Source organism: Pantherophis guttatus, chromosome 7 (genome assembly GCF_059756535.1).
Source record: "Pantherophis guttatus breed Tessera chromosome 7, ASM5975653v1, whole genome shotgun sequence".
Classification (NCBI taxonomy): domain Eukaryota; kingdom Metazoa; phylum Chordata; class Lepidosauria; order Squamata; family Colubridae; genus Pantherophis; species Pantherophis guttatus.
Genome location: NC_142069.1, coordinates 36,637,717 through 36,658,818, shown reverse-complemented (window position 1 = coordinate 36,658,818; position 21,102 = coordinate 36,637,717). Strand labels below are relative to the sequence as shown.

The 21,102-nt window shown below is 35.2% G+C and overlaps 2 long non-coding RNA genes across 9 annotated transcripts in view; one reads left to right on the top strand and one right to left on the bottom strand.

The window, feature by feature from the left end:
* LOC148112807 (uncharacterized) overlaps window positions 1-21,022 on the bottom strand; it is a 32,825-nt gene extending 11,803 nt beyond the window's left edge. The window contains exons 1-3 of one of the 3 annotated variants that reach the window (XR_015728921.1): window positions 20,847-21,022; window positions 16,408-16,458; window positions 14,715-14,839 (exon numbers count right to left, since the gene is read on the bottom strand). This is a non-coding gene — a long non-coding RNA (uncharacterized LOC148112807). Of the gene's footprint in view, window positions 1-1,538; window positions 1,633-14,714; window positions 14,840-16,407; window positions 16,459-20,846 lie in introns of all 3 variants that reach the window. The other 2 variants (XR_015728922.1, XR_015728923.1) reach the window with 2 other exon arrangements.
* The window catches only part of LOC117655539 (uncharacterized), a 94,309-nt gene continuing 81,769 nt past the window's right edge, over window positions 8,563-21,102 (top strand). For 4 of the 6 annotated variants that reach the window (XR_004588708.2, XR_004588707.2, XR_004588702.2 and 1 more), the window contains exons 1-2: window positions 8,563-8,658; window positions 13,980-15,691. This is a non-coding gene — a long non-coding RNA (uncharacterized LOC117655539). The remainder of the gene's footprint in view (window positions 8,659-13,979; window positions 15,692-21,102) is intronic. The other 2 variants (XR_004588705.2, XR_004588706.2) reach the window with 2 other exon arrangements.

Below are 21,102 nucleotides of genomic sequence, written 5' to 3'. Positions count from 1 at the left end.
GAATAAGGATGGAGACTAGTGAAGAACATATAGATATATCTAAATAGAGGACTTCATGAAGGCAGCAAAAGGAGATGTTTGTGGAAAAAAGAAGACAGTAGAAGAAATTGCACAGGAACAAAGAAGGCAAAGAAGGTAGGAAGAGAACCCAAGGCAGAAGAAGGCACTCCTTCCAATAGGAATACTGAATACTTGAATACATGCTAACAAGAGAAGGCAAACTAAATCAATGGCTATGCCACTGGAGCTAATTTAAAGCTCTGGATATAAAAGGCAAAGGTTTTCTGAGATAATTCAGTCAGCCCAAGAGAAAGGGCTCACCTCCACAATTACTAAGAAAACTAAAGCTCTCCATTGGGAGAAAAATAAGAGTGTTGATGGTAGCAACTACATACAGTAAGTTTCTCCCTAACTTGGTCTTTCAGCTCTTTCAATAATGCACTCATTGTCTGTGTAACCTAGCCAATCTACCTTGCTGCTGGTTGTCCTCTTCACTTTATATCCACCTTTCTCAGCATTTCTCAGCATTTGAGCCTTCTCTAGAGAGCTAGTTCTCTGCATAATATGTCCAAAGTAGGATTATTTGAGGCTGATCATTTATGCCTTGAATAAGAATTATGGGTTGATTTGCTTGATAATCCATTTGTTTCTTTGCTTGGGCATCCATAGAATTCTCAGAAGTCTTCTCCAACATCAAAGTTCAAAAGCCTCAGTATTCTTCCCATCCTACTTCAAATTTTTGCTTCCAGAGTGTCACAGTAGAATACCATTGTTGCAAAATGCTGATATTTAGACAGTCATATTTGTTGGTTATGCATTCTTTATATTGGAGACTAGATCTGTCTTTCAAAGATCTAGACCTAGATGGCTGCTGCCATTATTATTATTAACTTATCATCATCTTGAATAAACTGAATATTTGCAACATAGATCTGCTAGGTTTACTTACACATTCACCCCCCCAACCAAAAATATGAAAGTAGTAAAGTATGATTCCTGTATTATGTTCTGCTTTATACATCAATAAATTCTTCATACTGTGAGGACATTGTGACTTAAAAACCAAGGGAGCCATGAATATATAGACAGTAGTATCTTCTATTGTTCAACAGTTTTACTTTTGGTGCAAATATTTACTTCACAGTAAATCTGAAGATAAAAGGAGAGAATAATATCTTTTTGGAACTTTTTGGTTGAAAATTTTAACTGTGCATTCAGGTTTCCATATGAAATATTCTATATTAGTAACCTGTCTATGAATAATAAATCTAATCTGTAGCTTCCCAACACATAATCTTCCTGTTTTGAATTTAGTGCCTTTAGTCACTACTCCAAAGTGGCTCTCATGAAAACTTTAAACAGCTATTTCGTCTCATCAGTTTTATTTTGTGCAAAACTATGTTTTATCCTTTTTTAGTCTGATGGTTGAATCATCTTAAGAAATTTTTGAGGTCTAAAAGGTATTTCAGAAGAAAAATGAAAAATATATTATTTATTCTTATTAGAAGTTGAAGCGTTTATTGTATATCTAAACTTACCATGCATTTAATTTGATTTCTGGCCATCTGATATAAACCTACATATTTCCTTCTTTTGAAAACATAAGGAGAATTCAATTGCTCACTTAATCATCTGAAAACAATTAAGATGAATGATATATTAAGTAATTTTATTTTTAAATATTGTGATAATCAATGGTCAGCTATAGGAGCATTATCTGCAATCAATTGATCATGTTTTAAATTATTTCTAATAAAATAATCTAAAACACAATGCCCTTTGGGACAGTTACAAAGTATGCCTGGAATTCATATACTACTATATCATATTACTCAGGAAGTCTAATATATTTACAATACATTCAAAATATATATTATACTAACGTAAAGCTCTTTTAAACCTTTATATATTATATTTTGGGGTGGAAATATGAAGGAAGATCTCTATAACAGATATTGGTTATTCAAAGTTTTTAAAAGAACTCTTGTTTATATTTTACTTTTATAAAGGTTTGCATTCCAAGACGCAGTGGTCATATCCCCAAATTGTTCTATTATTCATTTCTTAAATAGAGTTTTTTTAAAACACTTATTAAAAGCAAACAAAAACCAAACTAAAATAAACATTGTAAATGTGGCTAAGATTAAAAGTTTTTTTTGGGGGGGGGGTGGACTTTGTGTGTGTAGGGAAAAGACACCTAAACTTTAACATGATATGCATTGGTGATAGCTATGTTTGGAATTATGAGCACTAAGGCCTAGCTTTGGGTGGAGGGTACACTTGAGTGTATGTTTTTATTTGACATGATCAGATTTTGCAATCCTATTCTGTCAAAAATGAGAAAATATTATGGATGCTTTTTGCAAAGGTATTGTTCTGTTTTTGATAGAAGTTCCAGGGCTATCCCATTGGTAGTTGTGAGCATAAGCTTTTTAATGCACAAAGTGTAGCAGTACTTCAGCCAATCTGTGATAAAAGAGAAAAAGAGATCACTATGGAAACAGCAGGGAGATTCTAAAAGGCTTTTTTATAAAGTCAATGTCTGATGTTTGTGACTGTGGAAGCAAAATATTCATAAATCTGTATGATGCTATCATTTCTGATTTGTTATCATAGCAAATGCCAAGTGTTAGCAGTCTGGCCATAGTTTTATTAAGCACTTTCTTTTGCAAAGAGAATTACTTGTCCTCCAGAGAGAGAAGACAGAATAAGCGAAAAAGCATGTAGGAGATGACAGTACTGTTTTATTTGCTTACACTATACATCATATATACACAGCATAATGTATGTATGTGTGTTTGTGTGTGTTTAGGGTTTATACATCTGGAACACCAGTATGATTTCCAGAAAAGTACTAACTCAAGAGAGATTGAATACAAGTGAGAAAACGTTTTCTCTATTACATGTATGCCTTTGATCTCATATTGCAAACCTGTAACCTTCTGACTTCAATCCAAAAAAGATAAATGCGGAAGGGATAAAACCTTCATGGCACAAAGAGAGTGTTAGGGACCAACAAATAAAAGTAACTGCTGCTGCAACAGCTCTCCTGGACTTGCTTAGACGTCAGTCAGCTAGATTCCCTGGATGAGTTTCAGAAGATTGTTGTGCTTTGAGGTAATGCAGCATCCCTGGCCCGGGAAAGGCTAAGCAGTGCTGGCATTTAGTTTTTGTTTTTTTCAGTCCTTGCTGCTGAAGCACTTAGTAAAGCCAGGATGCATCAGTTTCTTGTTCTCTACAACTACAAACTCGGGCTGAAAGAAAATTATGGTAAGCTGGCTGCTATCACTGACATTTAAATATACCTTTTATTTCGTGTTTTCAATCCAATAAAATAACTATGAGCATTTAAAAATATAGATATGCATTTTTAAATATTGTGCAATGGAAAAGTCAGGTTTATTTGATTTAATTTGTTAATGATGATTAGAAATATAGGAAATTGGAGGGACATGTGCAAAGGTGGACTTACAGGTTGTTGAAGTAGATTTTATGTCCACATGAAGGGATTGTGTCAAGTCTAAACATATGATAGGCAGCCTATTATTATTTTAGATAAAGTATTATTATGCATCTTAACTTTAGACGTTTCATTGTATAAGTCTTACTAAAACAGTGAAGATTACTGTTTTTTGAACTACATTTTTTGAAGATTTAAATTGGATAATAAAGTTAGACAAAAGAGTGGCTTGCTAAAATCATCTAATTACTAAAGTTGGCTATGATTTTTAACTGGACCAGTATTACTAAAAAATGGGGATGTTTTTCAAGCCTAGTGATACGAAATTGGCAATGCATCCTTTTGAAAATGTAGAAGCAAATCTCTGAGCCATAAATACAAATCTAAAAATGAATTGCTTTGTTATATTGGTTTTGCTCTTTCATGAACACCATGGTAATCTATTATCTATGAAGAAAATTGACTTTTTGAAGGGAAATTAAATGGCTTTTAAGAGCTTCCTAAAGGAGTGTAGTATGTTGGAAAAAAGCCAATAAAACTTGTGTTTTAAATGGTAAAGATCTTGCTACATTTATAATTCATGTTGTGTTCAGACTGTATCAGAAGATGATGACAGCACTAACTATAAAGGGCAGGCTGATGGTACAAGAGCAAGATCTTGGATGTCTGAATTTCTCTAGTGAAGATATTTTACACATGGCCTTTCCAATCAGTAACTTCAACGGAATAAAATTACAAGGTAGGTATGAATGAACTAACAGACAACTTGATAGCTTTGAGGAACTCAAAGAGTATAAACCACACATCTTATGTGAAATAATATATTTTTATTTGATTTTGTTTAAGTATGTTACATTTTATTTTGTCATTTTTCTGAGAAAGGTTTTCAGCTTTTGCTTCTAGATAAGAAGAGTAGAGGAAGAACAGAAACTGGGGAAACAATTGTCAGTATTAAAATTGCAGACAAAACAATGTTATAAAAACATATTTCTCTTCAGCATTATGTGTTATATCTAAAGATCGTTGAGATGTAGATTTGTGCCTAGAGCAAGGTGGGTGGCTGAAAACTCTACCCACCCATGGTGGTGACTGAAAATTCTACCCAGCTAAGGTGGGCAGCTGAAAACTCTATCTCCACCTGTGAGATTTCTAATGAGTTTTCAGATAGACAAAATTCTGGAGCTAATGAACTACCAACTGGAAGGTTTTTTCCAACATATCTTTATCATGTTATAAGGTCAATATTGCAGGAATATTTGATAAACAAAAGCTGTCAGTAATTTTTTCCCAAATGACGCTAATAAATAATGTTTATAACTATTACTGCTGTGATTTGTGCACTGTCTCCTGCCTAATTCTATTTTTATGAAAACAATACTTAAAAAGTAATTTGTTGCAGAAATTTGAGGCTTATAAATTTAATAAATTATATAACGGCCAGACTTTGGCCAAACTGGCTTTTTTTCCGGAATCTGTAATATTAGAGCAACCACACTATCATCTGTAGGATTAGAACACCCAGTTGTTGAGGAATTCCAGATTAGCAATTGTCATCTACTGTCATCTAACTTTATAACTAAATTTTGATCTTTTTTCATATTTCTTTACGATGGAGATTTTGGTCAGTAGTTTTGCCTCCATCTAACCAATATAGGCTGCAAACCAATGAACAGTAAACTTGCTTTGGTCCTAATGAAATATATACTGATTTCAGAACTGTATCAATAACGTAGAATGTAAGTTGGTATTTAAAATAATTTATAACTAACTTATAATTAACTTATAATTTATAACTAAGAACTAACTGAATTATCATAGTTCTTGTCTAGCAACTCTCCATTCAATGTTAAATTTCTTTAAATGTTATAGTAGGAAAGCTACTATTTTAAATACACAGAAATGAAATGTGTGGTAATAAATATGCTCCAAGATTTATATAGTAATTATTAAATGAAGCTGATATAAATTGAGTATTTTCTGGGTATACTTGACACCTACACACAAAGAAAGAGCGAGAGAGATACACATATTTCTAGATCTAAGTGATTTCTGGCTAATACATTAAAACTGTATAACTATAAACAAATCATCATAGATAACACTAATGAGTTAGTTGAAGGGAATGCTATAACTGCAACCTTAAATATCATCTGTATATACCAGCTGATTATGCATGAAAGAAACCATGTTCCTAGTTTTTGTGTAAACCAAATCATTTCAAGCAAACCAGAAAACAAAATGAATCCTAGAGAATTGTAAGAACTCTTGCTATGGGAATTTATGCTTTTTTCTCCTTCTTCTAACTTAAATTGAGAATATTTTTTGAAAAACACTCAAAGTTAAAGCATTTCATACCAAAAGTGTAGTTATATCATAATTTTTGTTTAATGACATAAGAGAACATGCTAATAAATTGAAATGCATGGATGTTTTTGAGAAATGTTAACAGATCTAGTTAGGGTGAAACTGGTGAAAACCGTCTGAGTAATATTCTTTATGATACTGTAGTGATGCACTAGTTCACAGAGTCTAGGGATGTCTTGATTAGGCCATCATGAGGGGCCAGAAGGGATTGTCAAAAAGATAAAGAATGGACACAGTCATCTATCACAAGCACTTTAAGGATAGGACATTCCAAACATGCATGCAGTTGAATTAAATACTTTTAGCTTTTAAAAAATTTTAATCCCATTTTTTCAAAACACTAACTATTGTTGCAAACTTTTTTATTCTATTTTTATCAAAAGGGAGAATTTTGCAGGAAGCAAATCTAGTTTCTTTTGACTTAAAGAGTGGTTTCATATGATTCTCAAATAAAATATTAGGATGGTGTAATTTCTCTGAAGCTTTGAGAAGCAATTCCACCCGCCCACAATTAGAAAAATTAAGCAGCTATATTGATTGTGCCGTGATTCTAATCTTGGTATAGTCCACTTATGTAAGTGACATTTAAGCTGTCAGGTAAGGATTTTGGGTACCATAGCCAAAGCATCAAGTTTTGTCCAGTCTTAATATATATATAGTGAGATATAAGTATCCATCTGATTTATGGTATGGCAAATAAAGAGTAGGTGATTTTGTTTACATCACTGGATGCACTATATGAAAGCTTTAGGAGAAGGTGAAATATGTTTAAGCTGTAGAACAAGTAGACTACATGTTAAGGAAAAGTGATAACTTGTCTAGGAAAGAAAGTGGAGAAATATTCTCTTTTCTTCTGGATGGGAATCTCTTAGGAATACTAAGAAATGTCCCTATCTGGAACAGATAGACTTGAGACATTGTGGTGCTATAAAGCTATATCTTTATTCAAGTTTCTCAGTGGTATTTTAATGTTTACAAATGCATTTGTACTATGTACTATGCATTTGCATAGTGCTATTGGATAACACTATTAAAACAAGTTTGGGTTAATGTGTGACAAATGAATACATTTGAGAAAAACTGATTTGAGAAATTATATAATAATTTTTTTTAACAGGCTGACCTTGCTAGTTTGAGCTGCTTGAAGAAGCAACAGGATATCTATGTAATTGTTTTTTTCAACGATAATACGTTTGAGTATGTTTATTTTAGAGAATCTTTTATACTTTTTAATTTTATCATAAAATATTACATATGCATAGGAAATTTATAGACTTTGGCATCATTTTCTTAAAATATTTATTGTTCCTTCCTGTAAAAATCTGCATTAAAATGGCTTGGCCAAGATTCATTGTTTTGAATTATATTGTTCATCTTTACTGTGGAACATTTTATCTTTTAAAACTGAAGATATATTATAGAACATCTCATGTAATAGCAGTTCACTTAGGAAAGAGCACATATGACTTCCTTTTAATAACAACAATCCATTGTGATCCTTTCCATGTAAGAAAAAAACACTGCTCAAGTCATAGTCTCAAAGTCATACTCAAATTCCATTGCTTTTTTAAAGGATAAATTAAAACAAAAATGAATATATACGACAGAATACCAATTTGATCTGAAACTTTCTTTGCAGATTTTGAATGTGCGGTGCTAGGACTAAGTCCTGTGAGTTTTAAAAAGTGTAAATCTTCTTAGTTTCCTCTCATTTTGTCTTTGCTATTTATTCTTTTACTTTTATTTGCAAGGAGCATTACTTGTAGCTTATGAAATCCAAAGTTGAGGGGCATCATTTATAAATCAATCAATCTGTTGAGGAATAAATATTATTTTCTCGATGAAATATCCATTTAGAAATACAATGGATATAGCTCATACTATAATGAATACTGAAAGTTAGACAGTTATTATTGGTGACAAATTCTTACTTGCATATATATATCATTCGGAATATAACAAGACTGAAATCAGCAATAGGAAACAGTTTGCAGGGTCAGTCAACATACACCGGGCTACAAGTATCATAAATTAGACATTTTTCACGTGAGGTATAAGTAAGTACTGCTTAGTTTCCTAAACATATTTTTCATTATGCAATTGTGTGTGGTTTTTAAGAGTACACGTGCATGTGCGTACACAGACAAATACGATTTCTTGATTTCTTGTGAAGGAAAAAAAAAATACCCATGTACCAAACATTGCATTTAACCCATAGGGAGTTGCAGAGGATTATGGAGGGTTAAAAAAATAGATAAATTCAGGCTCAGTAGTTGTTGAGATCTGCCAGAGATTGGGCGGCTGGCTGCAGCTCAGTCCGGGGAACAATAGGTACCTGTATTCTGCATGGACCGCTGGGCAGGGACCAAGCAATCTGGGAAAAGCTTTGCCTACTACGCTGAGGTTTCCTCCAGGAGAATGCATAATGAGAGCCCCACTTTCCCGCGGAGGGGAAGCGAGGAAGGCGAGAAGGAATCCCGGCTCTTGGACGAGGAGGGGCCGACTGAGCTTTAATCATTTCTAGCCAGCCTCGGCTTGGCCTGAACGTGAGGTTCTCGGTCTAGAACTCAGCGGGCCGCCTTTCCCCTTTACTACTTCAGTCAGGCACTCTCGCTGCAGAAGAAGCACATGCCGCTCCTCGCCTCTTCCTGGCGGGCGCGCGCGCGCTCACGCCTCCGCGGCCCCCCCCTCCTCCCCCCCCCCGCTGGTCTGAGCAAGCAGCTTAAGTGTCACCGCTACAACCGAGCCCAGTGCAGCACCCGTCGCCATGGTGTGAAGAGGGGGGCCCGGGAGATGACAACAACGAAGGAGCTTCGTTCGGCTTTGAAGTTGGGGTAAGGGAGAGTCTTTATTTCCTCCAGACTTTTCGGGTCCTTGAAGAGTAGGGTTTTATCCTAGGCTTACCTTATTTTCAGGGCGAAGCTCTTTGCAAAGCCCGGATCGTAGGTATACATTGCCTATGCAGAAACTGACTTGCCCCGCTTTTTCGGAGATGAGAACTCTTCGAATTCGAGTGGCTTTTAACATTCGGCAGCCAGAATGGATTCTTTTCTTTTCTTTTTTCCTTTCTTTTTGCAGAAGGGAGGGTCTATGGTCCTTGGAGTAGAGCGCTTACTTGTTCATTAGAGTTTAGAGTGAAAAATGTCCCTTCGCCCTGGTTATCCGTCCCATTTTTTACTTTTTTTTACACCCTTGCCTGTCTTGAGGTCAAAGACTTCTTAAAAATTAATGAACTTCCCTGCCGAGTTCAAATAACATAATATACATGAAGGGCTGAAACAGAAGACCTCATGATTTCAGGGATATTTTTCGTGCAGGTGTAAAGTTTAAACTTTAATATGTTGTTTTCTGAGTACTTTATATTAATTGGAAGTATGTTTTTGCATTAGAAAAATGTCAACTATCTAAAATATTAGCACAATGCAAGGTTAACAAAACACATTGCACAGCATAATAGAAGTTGGCAGGGTTTTTTTTGAACTGCATAAAGAAATAATACGGTGATTCTCCCTACAACATAGGTGTGTAGTAGATTGTTTACCAATTTCCTAAATATGTAATTCAGAGACATTCATAACAATTGAGGAAAATACAGTTTGAATCATAAATTTTAAGTTATACCTTAAAAAGATGGCCAAGAATGTTAGCAAAATAAATTGAATTATACTATGAAACACAAAACAGCTTAAAAAGTCTAATATGTACCTTTTGTTAGTTATGATGATGAAATGAAAGCCACAAATTATTATTTGTTAGTTTAAAAAACAGCTAGGACTAGCAAACCTTTTAAAAATCCTAACGGGTTCAGCAAAAGACTATCTCTGATATAGAACTAGTTATTATCTTTTATTGGTTGTAAAATAGAGCAAAGGAGACAATTTGAAAGCAATGTGTATTATGATCTGTGAGAGAGCTGCATTATATTCAATCACCCATTTCTAAGTTTCATTTTATAATTATGCAATTATGCTTCAAGGAAAAATAATGTTGAGATTCGGTTTGCTTTGAAACATATTCATTTCAGCTGGAACGCATGTTATTTATTCAATGTGATGCAAAGACAAGAAAATAGTTTTTCCTTTTGGACCTATTGTGATGATCTAATCTTTTTAATTTTGATTTTCACACCCCAGAAGAGAAATTTCAGCTCTTTCTATGATTGCTTAAGTCTTTCTAAATGTTTAAAAGACTATTCTTGGTTGCTATGGCCAGTCTGACCTTTCTCTTTGCCATTTTAGGGACTAAGGCAATCCTTTTTTTACATTAATTCCATCTACCTTGATTTATGTCTAAAATTGTGACTAAATGTCTTTGTTTCCAAGTGATAAATGTGGCATATATTAATCATTTATTAGAAGTAAACACTGCTGTCCTACTCAAAATACGTTTTGTTCTGAGTTAATGATATGGAACAAGCCACTCTCAGCAAACAACTATCTATTATTTTAAAGAGCCACTGAAAACTTGGCTCCAGAAGGAGGAAATTGGCATTCACTTTCTCTTTCATCAGTGTTTCATTTCTGATATCTGATGATGAGACAGCATGTAAACTGAAATGAATGCCTAGCGTTCCATTCTCCAGCCAGATGTATATTGGGTCAATTTTGTATATGTATTCCATAATATCCCCTTCATAGTGTTTGTCTGTTATTTTATTATCACTGACTGTACAAAAGATATGCATATAGAAGTATTCTTCTGATAGAGGCTCACTGTTTTATACTAGTTCATTGAATTAGCATCAGATTTTGTTGTTACAAAATATGTTCGCCTTTATTTAATGTCCCTTGCATATTAGAAAATCTCTTTCAGGTTTTTAAAGATGTTTTTCCCCCTAGTACAAACTGCTTATTGAGGAAATAGAGCAGGGCTTCTTTCCCCCCTCTATTAGATGCAAATTACTGGTTTGACTTGTTGTTTGGGTTTTGTATGCCAGGCTAATGTAATAATGATCTCAGGCTAGCAGAGAAAATGATTTGGGAGTTTCAGATGCCTGAAAAACACATTAATGCTTAACTTTTTTTCCTTAAAACAATTAGCTAAAATTGCAACTGTAGATGCAGCATGATACCTAATGCGTTACCAGTAAAATTTTTGATTTAATTAGCAAGTACACAAACTAATATTTTTAAAGAATGTATTTCTTTAACATGCAAGAAGATGATTAGTCCCATTGATTTTAGGGGTCCACTCTATGTCTAGATACAAGGCATCAGCTAATGGTTTTCAAAACTGATTGCTGTCTCCCAATTAAGCATCAATTGGGAGACCTAAAGTAGTCTTTTAATATTGTTATAAGTGTTGTCCTATTGAATAATGTTTTATAATTTAAGGAAAGTTTTGTTTAAAGCATTTATAACTGTGATGTGATCCTTAATTCTGTTGTATATCATGTAATATTGAAAATATAATTGAAGGTGTCTGAGATTTGAGATTATAAAGATGATGCTTCCTCTTTAAGTAGATGAAGTCTTCAAAATGTTCAATATAGAAGGAGACAAATTTATCGGTAGTTAATAAATGGCATGCACTAGTCTTCAGATTAACAGACTTTGGAAGTTGGTTCTTTTGGAACATTATTCAGTTTTAGATGAATTGGAGTATGTAAGGGTATTGTTAAGGATTATATAGGTAGAATTATGATATATGAAGCTTGAAGTCAAGGAATTTATCCTAATCAAAACAAAGAAAAAGTCCCTCCAGCGAAAGAAAGGCTCAAGAGAATACAAATTGCACTTTGTTCAAAGTCTGATTACAACTAAACTATAAATTTACTGAAGAAAGCATACTGTTTTTTCATGTATTAATGACACTTATTTGGCAAATGGTTACCTTCAAATATATTTACAGTGAAATAGATATAAATTAAGAGTTTAATAGTATTTTTGGTTGAAAGATTGTCATCATGAAGAAATGCGGGATATCCAAGAAATTCCACATCACAAGCATTTCTCAGTATGTAAAGTAGCACAAATTTGATTTGTCCTTGTGAAACCAATGCATGAGGTGAAACAACATTATAAATGTATAAACGTGTGAACTTGCAAATGAAAATATATGTACAAAATGTATGTACTAACGACAGGTATGGCTAAAAAAGCACATGCACACTCATCCTGCATTAGGAAAATTGCTTACAAAGCTGCATTGACAAATTTATGTATTTTAGAAGAAAAATGTGTAAAACAGTATATAGATTTCCATAATATTATCAAAAAATCAGAAAGGGATGATGAAGAAAGAGAAACAACTTGAAAAAAAGATAATTAAACAAATTCAAACTGGATCATTTATTCCTACTTGCATAAATCAGTGGCTTGATAATAGGCAGTTATTTCCTGATATCAGAAACCAAAAGGAAATACTTCATAATTAATGCTGTTTTTAAATATTGTCACTCTTCTTGATGATGTATATACATTTTCATCTTTTGTATGTTTACATAAAATTATTAAGTGATAGAATTACACTGTCTCTATTAACTGGTGCCAGATACAGCACTATTGATTAACTAACAGAAGGTACTGTTTAAGCATTTCAGCTGTCACCTTTATATTGGGCTTCATCAATTGCAATACAAATGTATTTACCACTAATTATTCTTATGTTTTGACTTCCTGTAATTTGTGAACTAAGTCCTACATTTTCCATTATCTTTTCATCTTTGTAGGCTTGTACTGCCTTCTGCTTCTGAAGTATAATATTGCTAGGCATATGTGTATTTGTGAAACATGTGGAGAGTCAATTGAGTAGGAGTGTGTTAAAGCTCCTTCATTAAATGAAAGCCATATTAAACATTATATCTTGTTAATTTGTTTAATACAACACTACCAGCATCCCACGTCTGTGCTTTAGAAATGTTATAAATACTACATCTCAAATTTCTAAAGTCAGATTTATATGTAAACATCTTTGTAACTCAATGATGTTCAAAATGCTATCTCTGTCATTCTCTCTCTCGTATACAGCCAAATAAGATACAACATAAATGCTGCATTTATTCACTTTCTTAACAGAAATGTTTTTATTCACACTTCCAATCAGACATTCATTTTAAGCAGGGCAGTCCTCTTTCCCATTGTTTTGATTGTTCTGTTTTTTTCCCATCCTTCTTTTCTTCTCCAGCTATTACTTTCGGTTTGTTTTCAAAAGCATTTTTAAATTTCAGGTTCTCCCAAGCATGTTGATACTAATCTCTCTTTATCCTCAGTGATGCCATTCTGGTTCCTTTTGTATTGGCACAAATTATATGATTTTATTGAGGAGTTCAATTTTTATTTTTTTTAAACTTTCCAGTTCTGTATTTCTTTTGATCTTTTTTCCTGCTTATACTTTGTATTCTGAGTGTGCAAAGAACAATTCTTTGGCTGCCAAATTTAAAAATAGAGCATGGTAATGCCCATCAAATATTAAATATTTAACTATTATAACTTGAGAAGCCTGGGAAGTACGACATTTCTGCCTGTTCCTGTTCCTAGTTTTACTGCACTTTTGCCCATTTCTTCTGGAATGAGTAAGGCTCCATAAAAAAAAAAGATACAGGCTAGAACACCGGCAAGAAAAGACAGAATAGTTTAAGGAAGCAAATAGTTTAAGTAAAAGTAAGATAATTTCTATTATATAAAAATGATGAAGAAAAACCAGAATAGTTTTTTCTCATCATTTTTATATAAAAGTAATTATCTTGCTATACCATTGCATTACAGATCTTAGTGATTTGGAATTATCGTCCATTAATGCAAATGAGCGTTGTGTTATGTCTAATGCAGTGCTATTGGAAGTTATTTAGAGAATAAAGAGAATTATTGCTTCACAACTACCAAAGACAGTTTTCCTCCGAATCCTTCCGTTGATTTCTTCCCCCTCCGCCCCCATCCATACACAAAAGCCTAGGCCTTAACTGGATGTCCCATTTTGTGCTAGAGGTTAGAAAAATCCTTTTCTATATAATTCCTGCAAATTGTTTTCAGTTTGAAATTCTTACTTTCTTCCTCCTGGCCATAAAAATCCCCAGCCTATGATTTCCTTTTGCATACTTTACTGTATATCTAAATTGCACTATACAGAAATATTGGCAATGTTGAGCAAACTCGTAGAATGTAGCGGTCTTCTTGTAATTGCTCTTTGGCATATTGTTATTAATGTTTCAATTTAGACTATTCCTCTGACTACCAGATACCCAATGAGTTTCATTAAAACAAGATCTAGAAGGGGAATCCTGGGAAATATTATCAATTCTTCATGAAGATCAAAGCACTGAACTTCTGCACATATCCTTTGAATCCTATTAAATTGAAATATAGAATATTGTAGCTGACAGTAGATGTTTCCTTATTTTGAAGAACGATTTGAACTTAAGTTCTGCTTTTTGAAGTTTTTATGAATTTATATTTTTCTCCCTAGTCCCCAAAATTTAATTATTTGTTCCAAATCAAATATTACTAATATTTCTTCTTTATACACAATGTACATTTTTATTCCATTTAATATTCATCATTCACTGTTAGTAGTTAAAATTTTGAATTCTACCATGTTATATTATCGTATCTTTTTATACATTGTACACTTAAGGTTTTAGTAAGATGATTTATTTTTTATGACAACTTTCTTCTAGTAATTTATATCTTTTTTCTTCTCCCATTTTATAGAAATATATATAAATTAGGTTATACTGGGCTTTGAGCATAATGAAGATTTGATTTGATTTAATTTGAAATTTGATTAAGGTTCTTTTTAGACCTTTGTTATTTTTGTTTTTGCTACCTAGCCTTACGTGAATCTAAGGCATTTGTTAATTTATGTTTCAGTCAAGTGTAAATCAGAAAATGATAATAACCAAGATTAAATATGTTGTATAAACATAGTGATCAAGTCAGGAAGAGATAGCAACCTTTTATTAGCAAGCTGATGTTTTGGGGTTGAGCATAATTGAAGAGCCAACCAAGCAATCCATATGTTGTCTCCACTCTTTCACCCTGTCCACCTGTATTGAAAGGATGGGTTTCTTTCCATTCACTAGAAGAATAAGGTTGGAGCCAGGTTGAATTATAAAGATCAGTTGGTATAGTTATGGATTGGGCATCTAGGTTTTCTTTTCAGGGGTAAAGTGACAACATGACAATTTTTCACACTTAAGACCATTGCAGCATCACCATGAACAAATGATCAAAATTTACACACTTGGCAACTGACTTATATTTATGATGGTTGCTGAGTCATGTGATGACTTTTCATACCCTCCTGACAAGCAAAGTCAGTGGGGAAGCCAGATTCACTTAACTAACGTAATAACCGCAGTGATTCACTTAATAATTGTGGCAAGAATGGGCAAAACTCATTTAACAAATGTCTTGCTTATCAACAGAACTTTTGGACTCAATTGTTGTAAGTTGAGGGCTACTTGTATTGTTGTAGCCTCCCAGACTTTTATGTCACAAGGTGGCATCTGTAAAAATCTTTTAAATAAAATAACATTATGAAGAGGAACTATAACTATACTGATTGAATATATTTACAGTTGCGTATTCAATCTACACAATAAGAAACTATATATTATAATCAGGTCCTTGGTTACACAAGTATGTTCAACAGAATAAAATCCCATTTTGTCTTTAGAAGATACTTATTAATACGAGAAAGTCACAAACAGAATAGACAACGTCTTTCTTTCAGATTATTAGGCCTTGATCCCATAAACTATCATATACTGTGAAAACCTATCCTTATTTTAATCAGTTCAGAATCTTTTTTTTTTTCAGTTCGAAAGGTATAACAGGACTTCTTCCAACTCAATATACAGTAAAAATATTATATGAATGGGAATCCTGGACTGAGATGAGACTATAAAGAACAAGATTGAATATTCTGGTATGTTTTCTCTATAATCTTTTTCAGACTTGTGAAAGTTTCATGTAAGTTTTTATTTAGTTTTGTCAATGTTTATTTTTATCTTACATTTTTTATTTTTATAAATTACTCAAGGCAGTCTACATACTTATTTTCCCTCCTCCTATTTTCCCCACAACAACAACCCTGGGAGGTGGGTTAGGCTGAGAGAGTAATAGGCCCAAGATCAACCAGCCAACTTTCTGCCTAAGGCAGGACTAGAACTCACAATCTCCTGGTTTCTAGGCCAGTATCTTAACCACTATTCCAAACTAGCTCTTATTCTAGCTTGTCTCCCATGTCCCCTTATCTCATTTGATTACTTCTGTAATTCTTCTAATAAAACATTAATTGTATGAGCAAGTGAGTTCAGATCTGTTCTAATAATATATTTGGGTCAAATCAAATGTAAATATCTCCTCAGGATTAGTGCTGCTTTGGCATGAAGATTCCTAATATGATACCAGACTCTTGTTTCCCAGTAGTTTTGCAGAGTGGGACAACTCACCGTAACCAACTCGCCATAGTCAACTTGCTGCAGCCAACTCACCATGTGGCAAATTGCTGCGGCAAGTTGGCCACATTGAGTTGGCCACAGTGAGTTCGCCGTGGAAAGTTGTCATAGATCCATAGTTTTAAGGGCATCCTCATAGTAACTGTAGTGTCTGTTCCAGAGAAGAGAAGGGAAGAACACATACCTGTTCCATTCTGTAATCCAGAGTTTCCTATCGTGCACTCAAAGATGTAGTCTGAAATATTAATATGTAAATGAACATCACAGGGTAAATAGGGACGAATTACTTAGTTTGTTTCTTATGTCTGCATTTATTGCCTATAAGACCAGTAATACTAAAATGTTGTTTCTCAGAAAACAATGTATTTTATTTTGTTTGAAAATAAAGAATTTGATACTTTTTTGAGCAAGAATCATGTCAAAATATATAAAAAGGCAGTGTCAAGATCAAGACAAATCAATTCCTGTCTGTTTTGTGCTACTGTAGTACACCTATAATACTGTGACCAGTTCTGGGCCATGTTTTAGGAAAAATACTGACAACATATGCAGAGAAAAATAGCCAAGATGATAAGGTTACTGAAGATGTCGGGTAGGCTTAGCAGGAAAAAAGAAGTCTGCAGTATATATGCTAGCTCTGCAAAGTTGTCATGGAGAAATTCAAAGTTGCTCCAGATAAGATAAGTAACACTGGGTTTAAACGATAAAGAAATTTTGATTGGACAAATTCCTAACAGCAATACTTATTTAACAATGGAACAAATTGCTCTCTGAAGTTGTGGATTCTCATTTACTGGAAGTATTTAAACAGAGTATGCATGGCCAACTTTTAAGGATGCTGCAATAGTGGATTTTTGCATTGGCACCACAGGGATTGGTATAGATCAGGGGTGTCAAACTTGCGACACAGCCCCTGATGTATCACAAGTTTTTTTGCCTTTGCTAAAATGGGGGTGGGTGTCGCCAGTGTGTGATGCATCTGGCCCATGGACCATGAGTTTGACCCCTGGTATAGATAATCTCTCAGGTAACCTCTAAACCTCTTTTTAGTGGGAAACTTGATGTAATAGCATTCATACAATTAGTACTTACATGAATGTTGAAAATTCAGTTATAGGCATTTTGACAGCTGATTAGGATTGAATACTGGTGTGGAAGGAAGGAATGGTGGTGATGGTTCCATTTGACCCAAACATCAGTTACATATTAGCTTTAGGGAAGCTAGTTATGCAGATCATATTCCTTAAACATGTACTGGGAGGTCAACAGTTAAGTGATAACAGAAGAGAGAAGATCTCAACGCCTTTTAGCAAAATATGAAAAGTTATAGGGAACTAACTCAAGTCCTTGTTGCTCAATAATCTGCTCCATAACTACCATTAGTATTTTGCTAGCAGCATATAGCTTATGCCATATCTGTCTCCCATGTCACAATCTTAACCTGTTGTTTGGTTCTTAACTCAGTTCTTAATGTAATGGTTTTCTAGAAGAGGTATAAAGCTGAGTCTCAAATTTGGTAACTGTAAGATAGTGCCTTAGAAAATAACAAAATCAACCATTAGTAGACCTTAAGGACAACATTAAAAGGATAGCTGGAAGAAGTGGGAAATATTTCCTATCACTGCAAACATTACCACTCTTTGTACAAATTGGTCATATTGATGTCTGGAAAAACAGAGAAGGATTTTTCATTCAAATGAATTAAAAATTATGTTAGCACATGAAAAAGTCAGAATTGTGGCATATGTTCAAATTACATTCTTTATTATGGATCGTCTTTAGAGTTACAGATAAGAGGCACTATTTTGAAGTGCTTCAATTTTTTCCTAAGTGGGAGATTTAGTCAGTGATGGCAGAGAGTGGCATTTTGGCTGTCCTTGGCTGTTCAATATTTATATGAAACTATTAGGAGAAATCACCCCTTAATTTAGGATGAAATATTAACAATATGCTGTTGATACAATTACACACCCAGATAAATCTGACATGCATTGGAGAATTTGACTTCATGCTTAAAGATTTGAAAAGGGGCGCTGAATGGAATGAAAGAAGCTGAAATTGAACTCTTGCAAGGCTGGAATGTTATCCGAAAATGCCTCGTTGTCAGTCAGCTCCTATTCTGACTCTGAATGAAGTTGCGGCATTTAGATTTTGGATAGGTTTCTGAATGCAGTTCCAAGAGTTGGTTTTAACTTACAAAACCATGACTCCCAAACTGTGCTATGGTATTCTGGCACCCCACACTAAACTCTCAGGAGTCCCGCAGAATACTTTAGTATTTAATAAAGGGAAATGTTAGAGTTGACTGTGATGCCCCAGGATGCCCTGGCATTCCATTTGGGTGCTGGGGTACCATGAAAAAGTCACTGAAATGCTAAGGGAAACTGGGAAAGTTTGGCAATCTCTGTTATAATGATCAGCATGCTTGTGTCCCACTTGGTTAGTGGCTTGGGTAATGCCCACTCTGTGGGCTTTCAGGAAGGTGTAAATCATCATAAGAATGTACGGTGTGGGTCATTATTAGATTTAGGTTGCGTGTCAGCTTTTGTTAATCTTTTTATCAAGGAAGTATATTTTACAACCTCATTATTTTAAAATTTAATTTGGGAGTTACACTAGAATAAATAGTATATATTGGTGATGCGTAAATAAACATACCCAGCTATTTCATGCTTTGACTGCACCAGATATTTGATATTATTGTTATTGTTGCATATTTTCGCTTCGTGGCGAAGGTTGTTGAGAGTGCGGTTGCGCGACAGCTTCCCCAGTACCTGGATGAAAAGACGTGTCTGGATCCGTTCCAGTTGGGCTTCAGGCCTGGGTACAGCACGGAAACGGCATTGGTCGTGTTGGTTGATGATCTCTGGAGGGCTCGGGTCAGGGGTTGCTCCTCTGTCCTGGTCCTGTTAGATTTCTCAGCGGCTTTTGATACCATCGACCATGGTATCATGCTGCGCCGGTTGGAAGAATTGGGGGTGGGAGGCACCATACTACGGTGGTTCTCTTCCTTTCTCTCTGACCGGTCGCAGTCTGTGTTGACAGGGGGGCAGAGGTCGACCCCAAGGCCCCTCATGTGGGGTGCCACAAGGATCGGTCCTCTCACCCCTTTTGTTCAACATTTATGTAAAGCCGCTAGGCGAGATCATCCGTGGTTTCGGGGTGAAGTACCACCAGTACGCTGATGACACCCAGCTGTACATCTCCACCCTGGACCCCAACGATGCCCTTGAAGTGATGTCCCGGTGCCTGGAGGCCGTACGGATCTGGATGGGGAGAAACAGTCTCAGGCTCAACCCATCCAAGACCGAGTGGCTGTGGTTTCCGACGTCCCGATATAGTCAACTGGTGCCATTGCTGACTATTGGGGGCGAATCATTGGCCCCCACGGAAAGGGCTCGCAACTTGGGCATCCTCCTGGACTCACGGTTGTCTTTAGAAGAGCACTTGACGGCCGTGACTGGGAAGATTTTTCATCAGGTTCGCCTGATCTGCCAGTTGCATCCCTTTCTAGATCGGGACTCCCTACGCACAGTCACTCATGCCCTTGTCACCTCCCGTCTGGACTATTGTAACGGTCTCTACATGGGGCTCCCCTTGAGGAGCACTCGGAGGCTCCAACTGGCGCAGAGTGCGGCTGCGCGGGTGGTGATGGGAGCGACGTGGCGTTCCCATGTAACACCTCTCCTGCGTGAGCTTCACTGGCTCCTGGTGGTCTTCCGGGTGCGCTTCAAGGTTTTGGTTATCACCTTTAGAGCGCTCCATGGCTTAGGACCTGGTTATCTACGGGACCGCCTGCTACCACCAATAGCCTCCCACAGGCCAGTATGCTCCCATAGAGAGGGGCTCCTCCGGGTGCCGTCGGCCAAACAATGTCGACTTGCGGCCCCTAGGGGGAAAGCCTTCTCTGTGGGGGCACCTACGATCTGGAACAAGCTCCCCCCGGAGATACGGAGGATCCCGGATCTGTGCACCTTCCGTTGCGCGCTCAAGACTTTCTTATTTCATCAAGCTGGCCTGGCCTAAATCTTTTCCCCTTTTAAATGTAAATTTTAATTTGTTTTTAAATTATTGGGTATTTTAAATTTGTCTCAGCCAAATTATTTAATTCGTTTTTATTCTATTTTAAATTTTTGTATTTATGTGTTTATTCTGTGGCTGTTCACCGCCCTGAGTCCTTCGGGAGTAGGGTGGTATATAAATCCAATAAAAAACAAAACAAAACAAAACAAAAATATTTTACGTGAACCTTTTCTTTATTTTCTATTTTTATTAAAATTATTTTTAAGTTCCTAAAAAGGTATATTATATTGTCAGATATTTAATTTTTTAAATAGAAATCTGTGTTTGATTTTGTAAGAGCACTACTTAATATCAGAGCTTTCCTCATCTTCTGAAAGAATTTACATTATTTCCATTTTCATTAAGAATTGCTATCTAATTTCTACAAAACATTTTTGTATTTCATAGCAAATCGTTTTCCTTCTAACACACATTCTGACTGTTAAGAAAGTTCTTGTTCCAGAGACAGGAACTTCAAAGACTTTTTTAGGATTGTGATAAGTGAAGATAATAAATTAAATTATCCAGTATACACAAACATGTTATAAGCAGCAGACTTACAGGAATAAAATATTCTGATATGGTTAACTTTCTTAACTTTTTGTTTCTTTCCAGTCCTCGCCGCCTTCAAAATTCTTGGTTATTTGTATTTCTTTCTGATCATTTTTACCCATTTTGCATCAGACTCCTGAACTGTTCAAAACTATTGGATCAATAGTAGGTTCTCCTTCCTTGATCTAATTGGTCAGGCTGGTACTGGTTGTAGTATATGGCCTGTGAAATCAGTCTCAATGGTCTTTACTCAGCTGAGTACTCC